This window comes from Rhipicephalus microplus, unplaced genomic scaffold (assembly GCF_043290135.1).
Source record: "Rhipicephalus microplus isolate Deutch F79 unplaced genomic scaffold, USDA_Rmic scaffold_33, whole genome shotgun sequence".
NCBI classification, from domain to species: domain Eukaryota; kingdom Metazoa; phylum Arthropoda; class Arachnida; order Ixodida; family Ixodidae; genus Rhipicephalus; species Rhipicephalus microplus.
Window position 1 is genome coordinate 234,325 of NW_027464606.1, and position 9,040 is coordinate 243,364.

Here is a 9,040-nt window from a genome sequence, read left to right on the forward strand (position 1 = left end):
TTGCTTTCTACAACATTACGACGGTTTCAAGCGCTTTCACATCAGATATCGCAGTTCCCAACTTGTAAAGGTGAAAAACACTGCATCTCACTAAGTGACATTGTTTATTGCGGTTTTACGACGGTTCATACCTTAACCTAACGTAACCTAACCTAACCTAACCCAACCTAACCTAACATAACCTAACCTAACCTAACCTAACCTAACCAAACCTAACCTAACGTAACCTAACCTAACCTAACCTAACCTAACCTAACGACGTTTGCAAGCGCTTTCACATTAGATATCGCAGTTCCCAACTTGTAATGGTGAAAAACACTGCATCTCACTAAATGACATTGTTAAATGCGGTTTTACGACGGTTCATATCTTAACCTAACCTAACATTCGTACTTGTATTGAAAAACGCTCTATTACACTGTTTCGTTCACAATTACGATATTTGCATAACCTCACAGTTTTTCACCAACTTATTGCAGTACAGAACGCTGTATCTCGCTAAATGACATTGTTCTTTAAGGTTTCACGATGCTTGCATGCGCTTCAACGAGAATATCACAATATAGCAGTTTCGCACTTGTAACGGTAGAACACGCAGTATTTGGCTTGTTCATGCCGTTTTGTGTGCATTCAAAACATTTCACCTATCGCAGTTTAATACTCGCAATAAAACAACACTATCTCGTTAGATGACGTCGTTTTTGGTAGTTTCACGACGCTACCTAGCTTAAACTAACCTAACCTAACCTAACCTTCGCACTTCTATCGTTAGAAAACGTTTTACTCGCAACTTTACAAAGTTTTCTACTAGATTACGACGGTTTCATGCGCTTTCACATTAGATATCGTAGTTCCCGACTTGTAACGTTGAAAAACACTACATCTCACTAAGTGACATTGTTTAATGCGGTTTTACGACGGTTGATATGTCAACCTAACCTAACATTCGCACTTGTATCTAAAGACGCTCAATTACACTGTTTCGTTCACAATTACGATATTTGCTTGACCTCACAGTTTCTCACCAACTTATTGCAGTACAGAACGCTGAATCTCGCTAAATGACATCGTTCTTTAAGGTTTCACGATACTTGCATGCGCTTTACCGAGAATGTCACAACATAGCAGTTTCGCACTTGTAACGGTACAACACGCAGTATTTGGCTTGTTCATGCCGTTTTGTGTGCTTTCACAACATTTTACCTATCGCAGTTTCGTACTCGCATTAAAACAACACTATCTCGTTAGATGACGTCGTTTTTGGTGGTTTCACGACGCTACCTAGCTTAAACTAACATAACTCAACCTAACATAAGCTTCGCACTTCTATCGTTAGAAAACGTTTTACTCGCTACTTTACATTGCTTTCTACAACATTACGACGGTTTCAAGCGCTTTCACATTAGATATCGCAGTTCCCAACTTGTAAAGGTGAAAAACACTGCATCTCACTAAGTGACATTGTTTAATGCGGTTTTAGCGCGGTTCATATCTTAACCTAACCTAACCTAACCTAACCTAACCCAACCTAACCTAACATAACCTAACCTAACCTAACCTAACCAAACCTAACCTAACGTAACCTAACCTAACCTAACCTAACCTAACCTAACTTAACCTAACCTAACCTAACGACGTTTGCAAGCGCTTTCACATTAGATATCGCAGTTCCCGAGTTGTAATGGTGAAAACACTGCATCTCACTAAGTGACATTGTTTATAGCGGTTTTAGGACGGTTGATATGTCAACCTAACCTAACATTCGCACTTGTATCTAAAGACGCTCAATTACACTGTTTCGTTCACAATTACGATATTTGCTTGACCTCACAGTTTCTCACCAATTTATTACAGTACAGAACGCTGTATCTCGCTAAATGACATCGTTCTTTAAGGTCTCACGATGCTTGCATGCGCTTTAACGAGAATATCACATTATAGCAGTTTCGCACTTGTAACGGTACAACACGCAGTATCTGGCTTGTTCAAGCCGTTTTGTGTACTTTCACAACATTTCACCTATTGCAGTTTCGTACATGCAATAAAACAACACTATCTCGTTAGATGACGTCCTTTTTGGTGGTCTCACGACGCTACATAGCTTAAACTAACATAACTCAAGCTAACCTTCGCACTTCTATCTTTAGAAAACGTTTTACTCGCAATTTTACAATGTTTTCTACAAGATTACGACGGTTTCATGTGCTTTCACATTAGATATCGTAGTTCCCGACTTGTAATGTTGAAAAACACTACATCTCACTAAGTGACATTGTTTAATGCGGTTTTACGACGGTTGATATCTCAACCTAACCTAACATTCGCACTTGTATCTAAATACGCTCAATTACACTGCTTCGTTCACAATTACGATATTTGCTTGACCTCACAGTTTCTCACCAACTTATTACAGTACAGAACGCTGTATCTCGCTAAATGACATCGTTCTTTAAGGTTTCACAATACTTGCATGCGCTTTAACGAGAATATCACAATAAAGCAGTTTCGCACTTGTAACGGCACAAGACGCAGTATCTGGCTAGTTCATGCCATTTTGTGTGCTTTCCCAATATTTCAACTATCGCAGTTTCGTACTCGCAATAAAACAACACTATCTCGTTAGATGACATCGTTTTTGGTGGTTTCACGACGCTACCTAGCTCAAACTAACCGAACCTTCGCACTTCTATCGTTAGAAAACGTTTTATTCGCTACTGTACAATGTTTTCTACAAGATTACGACGGTTTCATGCGCTTTCACATCAGATATCGCAGTTCCCGACTTGTAATGGTGGAAAACACAGCATCGCACTAAGTGACATTGTTTAATGCGGTTTTAGCGCGGTTCATATCTTAACCTAACCTAACCTTACCTAACCCAACCTAACCTAACCTAACCTAACCAAACCTTACCTAACATACCCTAACCTAACCTAACCTAACCTAACCAAACCTAACCTAACCTAACCTAACCTAACCCAACCCAACCCAACCTAACCTAACCTAACCTAACCTAAACTAACCTAACCCAACCTAACCTAACCTAACCTAACCTAACCCAACCTAACCCAACCCAACCCAACCTAACCTAACCTAAGCTAACCTAACCTAACCTAACCAAACCTAACCTAACCTAACCTAACGTAACCTAACCTAACCTATTCTAACGTAACCTAACCTTACCTGACCTAACCTAACCTAACGTAACCTAACCTAACCTAACATAACCTAACGTAACCTAACCTAACCTAACCTAACGTAACCTAACCTAACCTAACCCAACCTAACCCAACCCAACCCAACCCAACAACACCCAACCCAACCTAACCTAACCTAACCTAACCTTACCTAACCTAACCAAATTATCCTTACCTAACCTAACCTAACCTAACGTAACCTAACCTAACCTAACGTAACCCAACCTAACCTAACGTAACCTAACCTAACCTCACCTAACCTGACCTAACCCAACCTAACCTAACCTAACCTAACCTAACCCAACTCAACCCAACCTAACCTAATCTAACCTAACCTAACCTAACCTAACCTAACCTAACCAAACCTAACCTAACCTAACCTAACCTAACCTAACCTAACCTAACCTAACCTAACGACGGTTGCAAGCGCTTTCACATTAAATATCGCAGTTCCCCACTTTTAATGGTGAAAAACACTGCATCTCAGTAATTGACATTGTTTAATGCGGTTTTACGACGGTTCATATCTTAACCTAACCTAACATTCGCACTTGTATCTAAAAACGCTCTATTACACTGTTTTGTTCACAATTACGATATTTGCATAACCTCACAGTTTTTCACCAACTTATTGCAGTACAGAACGCTGTATCTCGCTAAATGACATTGTTCTTTAAGGTTTCACGATGCTTGCATGCGCTTTAACGAGAATATCACAATATAGCAGTTTCACACTTGTAACGGTAGAACACGCGGTATTTGGCTTGTTCATGCCGTTTTGTGTGCTTTCACAACATTTCACCTATCGCAGTTTAATACTCGCTATAAAACAACACTATCTCGTTAGATGACGTCGTTTTTGGTAGTTTCACGACGCTACCTAGCTTAAACTAACCTAACCTAACCTAACCTTCGCACTTCTATCGTTAGAAAACGTTTTACTCACCACTTTACAATGTTTTCTACAAGATTACGACGGTTTCATGCGCTTTCACATTAGATATCGTAGTTCCCGACTTGTAATGTTGAAAAACACTACATCTCACTAAGTGACATTGTTTAATGCGGTTTTACGACAATTGATATGTCAACCTAACCTAACATTCGCACTTGTATCTAAAGACGCTCAATTACACTTTTTCGTTCACAATTACGATATTTGCTTGACCTCACAGTTTCTCACCAACTTATTGCAGTACAGAACGCTGTATCTCGCTAAATGACATTGTTCTTTAAGGTTTCACGATGCTTGCATGCGCTTTAACGAGAATATCACAATATAGCAGTTTCACACTTGTAACGGTAGAACACGCAGTATTTGGCTTGTTCATGCCGTTTTGTGTGCTTTCACAACATTTTACCTATCGCAGTTTCGTACTCGCAATAAAACAACACTATCTCGTTAGATGACGTCGTTTTTGGTGGTTTCACGACGCTACCTAGCCTAAACTAACATAACTCAACCTAACATAACCTTCGCACTTCTATCGTTAGAAGACGTTTTACTCGCTACTTTACATTGCTTTCTACACCATTACGACGGTTTCAAGCACTTTCACATTAGATATCGCAGTTCCCAACTTGTAAAGGTGAAAAACACTGCATCTCACTAAGTGACCTTGTTTATTGCGGTTTTACGACGGTTCATACCTTAACCTAACGTAACCTAACCTAACCTAACCCAACCTAACCTAACATAACCTAACCTAACCTAACCTAACCAAACCTAACCTAACGTAACCTAACCTAGCCTAACCTAACCTAACCTAACCTAACGACGTTTGCAAGCGCTTTCACATTAGATATCGCAGTTCCCAACTTGTAATGGTGAAAAACACTGCATCTCACTAAGTGACATTGTTTAATGCGGTTTTACGACGGTTCATATCTTAACCTAACCTAACATTCGTACTTGTATTGAAAAACGCTCTATTACACTGTTTCGTTCACAATTACGATATTTGCATAACCTCACAGTTTTTCACCAACTTATTGCAGTACAGAACGCTGTATCTCGCTAAATGACATTGTTCTTTAAGGTTTCACGATGCTTGCATGCGCTTTAACGAGAATATCACAACATAGCAGTTTCGCACTTGTAACGGTACAACACGCAGTATTTGGCTTGTTCATGCCGTTTTGTGTGCTTTCACAACATTTTACCTATCGCAGTTTCGTACTCGCATTAAAACACTATCTCGTTAGATGACGTCGTTTTTGGTGGTTTCACGACGCTACCTAGCTTAAACTAACATAACTCAAACTAACCGAACCTTCGCACTTCTATCGTTAGAAAACGTTTTATTCGCTACTTTACAATGTTTTCTACAAGATTACGACGGTTTCATGCGCTTTCACATTAGATATCGCAGTTCCCGACTTGTAATGGTGAAAAACACAGCATCTCACTAAGTGGCATTGTTTAATGCGGTTTTAGCGCGGTTCATATCTTAACCTAACCTAACCTAACCTAACCTGACCTAACCCAACCTAACCTAACCTAACCTAACCTAACCCAACTCAACCCAACCTAACCTAATCTAACCTAACCTAACCTAACCTAACCTAACCTAACCAAACCTAACCTAACCTAACCTAACCTAACCTAACCTAACGACGGTTGCAAGCGCTTTCACATTAAATATCGCAGTTCCCCACTTTTGGTGAAAAACACTGCATCTCAGTAATTGACATTGTTTAATGCGGTTTTACGACGGTTCATATCTTAACCTAACCTAACATTCGCACTTGTATCTAAAAACGCTCTATTACACTGTTTTGTTCACAATTACGATATTTGCATAACCTCACAGTTTTTCACCAACTTATTGCAGTACAGAACGCTGTATCTCGCTAAATGACATTGTTCTTTAAGGTTTCACGATGCTTGCATGCGCTTTAACGAGAATATCACAATATAGCAGTTTCGCACTTGTAACGGTAGAACACGCAGTATTTGGCTTGTTCATGCCGTTTTGTGTGCTTTCACAACATTTCACCTATCGCAGTTTAATACTCGCTATAAAACAACACTATCTCGTTAGATGACGTCGTTTTTGGTAGTTTCACGACGCTACCTAGCTTAAAATAACCTAACCTAACCTAACCTTCGCACTTCTATCGTTAGAAAACGTTTTATTCGCCACTTTACAATGTTTTCTACAAGATTACGACGGTTTCATGCGCTTTCACATTAGATATCGTAGTTCCCGACATGTAATGTTGAAAAACACTACATCTCACTAAGTGACATTGTTTAATGCGGTTTTACGACGGTTGATATGTCAACCTAACCTAACATTCGCACTTGTATCTAAAGACGCTCAATTACACTGTTTCGTTCACAATTACGATATTTGCTTGACCTCACAGTTTCTCACCAACTTATTACAGTACAGAACGCTGTATCTCGCTAAATGACATCGTTCTTTAAGGTTTCACGATACTTGCATGCGCTTTACCGAGAATGTCACAACATAGCACTTTCGCACTTGTAACGGTACAACACGCAGTATTTGGTTGTTCATGCCATTTTGTGTGCTTTCACAACATTTTACCTATCGCAGTTTCGTACTCGCAATAAAACAACACTATCTCGTTAGATGACGTCGTTTTTGGTGGTTTCATGACGCTACCTAGCTTAAACTAACATAACTCAACCTAACATAACCTTCGCACTTCTATCGTTAGAAAACGTTTTACTCGCTACTTTACATTGCTTTCTACAACATTACGACGGTTTCAAGCGCTTTCACATTTGATATCGCAGTTCCCAACTTGTAAAGGTGAAAAACACTGCATCTCACTAAGTGACATTGTTTATTGCGGTTTTACGACGGTTCATACCTTAACCTAACGTAACCTAACCTAACCTAACCCAACCTAACCTAACATAACCTAACCTAACCTAACCTAACCAAACCTAACCTAACGTAACCTAACCTAACCTAACCTAACCTAACCTAACCTAACCTAACGACGTTTGCAAGCGCTTTCACATTAGATATCGCAGTTCCCAACTTGTAATGGTGAAAAACACTGCATCTCACTAAGTGACATTGTTTAATGCGGTTTTACGACGGTTGATATGTCAACCTAACCTAACATTCGCACTTGTATCTAAAGACGCTCAATTACACTGTTTCGTTCACAATTACGATATTTGCTTGACCTCACAGTTTCTCACCAACTTATTACAGTACAGAACGCTGTATCTCGCTAAATGACATCGTTCTTTAAGGTTTCACGATACTTGCATGCGCTTTACCGAGAATGTCACAACATAGCAGTTTCGCACTTGTAACGGTACAACACGCAGTATTTGGCTTGTTCATGCCGTTTTGTGTGCTTTCACAACATTTTACCTATCGCAGTTTCGTACTCGCATTAAACACTATCTCGTTAGATGACGTCGTTGTTGGTGGTTTCACGACGCTACCTAGCTTAAACTAACATAACTCAAACTAACCGAACCTTCGCACTTCTATCGTTAGAAAACGTTTTATTCGCTACTTTACAATGTTTTCTACAAGATTACGACGGTTTCATGCGCTTTCACATTAGATATCGCAGTTCCCGACTTGTAATGGTGAAAAACACAGCATCTCACTAAGTGACATTGTTTAATGCGGTTTTAGCGCGGTTCATATCTTAACCTAACCTAACATTCGCACTTGTATTAAAAAACGCTCTATTACACTGTTTCGTTCACAATTAGGATATTTGCTTGACCTCACAGTTTCTCACCAACTTATTGCAGTACAGAACGCTGTATCTCGCTAAATGACATCGTTCTTTAAGGTTTCACGATGCTTTCATGCGCTTTAACGAGAATATCACAACATAGCAGTTTCGCACTTGTAACGGTACAACACGCAGTATTTGGCTTGTTCATGCCGTTTTGTGTGCTTTCACAACATTTCACCTATCGCAGTTTCGTACTCGCAATAAAACAACACTATCTCGTTAGATGACGTTGTTTTTGGTAGTTTCGCGACGCTACCTAGCTTAAACTAACATAACTCAACCTAACATGACCTTCGCACTTCTATCGTTAGAAAACGTTTTACTCGCTACTTTACATTGCTTTCTACAACATTACGACGGTTTCAAGCGCTTTCACATTAGATATCACAGTTCCCAACTTGTAAAGGTGAAAAACACTGCATCTCACTAAGTGACATTGTTTAATGCGGTTTTACGACGGTTCATACCTTAACCTAACCTAACCTAACCTAACCTAACCTTACCTAACCTAACCTAACCTAACCCAACCCAACCCAACCTAACCTAACCTAACCTAACCTAAACTAACCTAACCCAACCTAACCTAACCTAACCTAACCTAACCCAACCTAACCCAACCCAACCCAACCTAACCTAACCTAAGCTAACCTAACCTAACCTAACCAAACCTAACCTAACCTAACTTAACCTAACCTAACGTAACCTAACCTAACCTATTCTAACGTAACCTAACCTTACCTGACCTAACCTAACCTAACGTAACCTAACCTAACCTAACATAACCTAACGTAACCTAACCTAACCTAACCTAACCCAACCTAACCCAACCCAACCCAACCCAACAACACCCAACCCAACCTAACCTAACCTAACCTAACCTTACCTAACCTAACCAAATTATCCTTACCTAACCTAACCTAACCTAACGTACCCTAACCTAACCTAACCTAACATAACCTAACCTAACCTAACGTAACCTAACCTAACCTAACCTAACCCAACCTAACCTAACCTAACCCAACTCAACCCAACCTAACCTAATCTAACCTAACCTAACCTAACCTAACCAAACCTAACCTAACCTAACCTAACCTAAC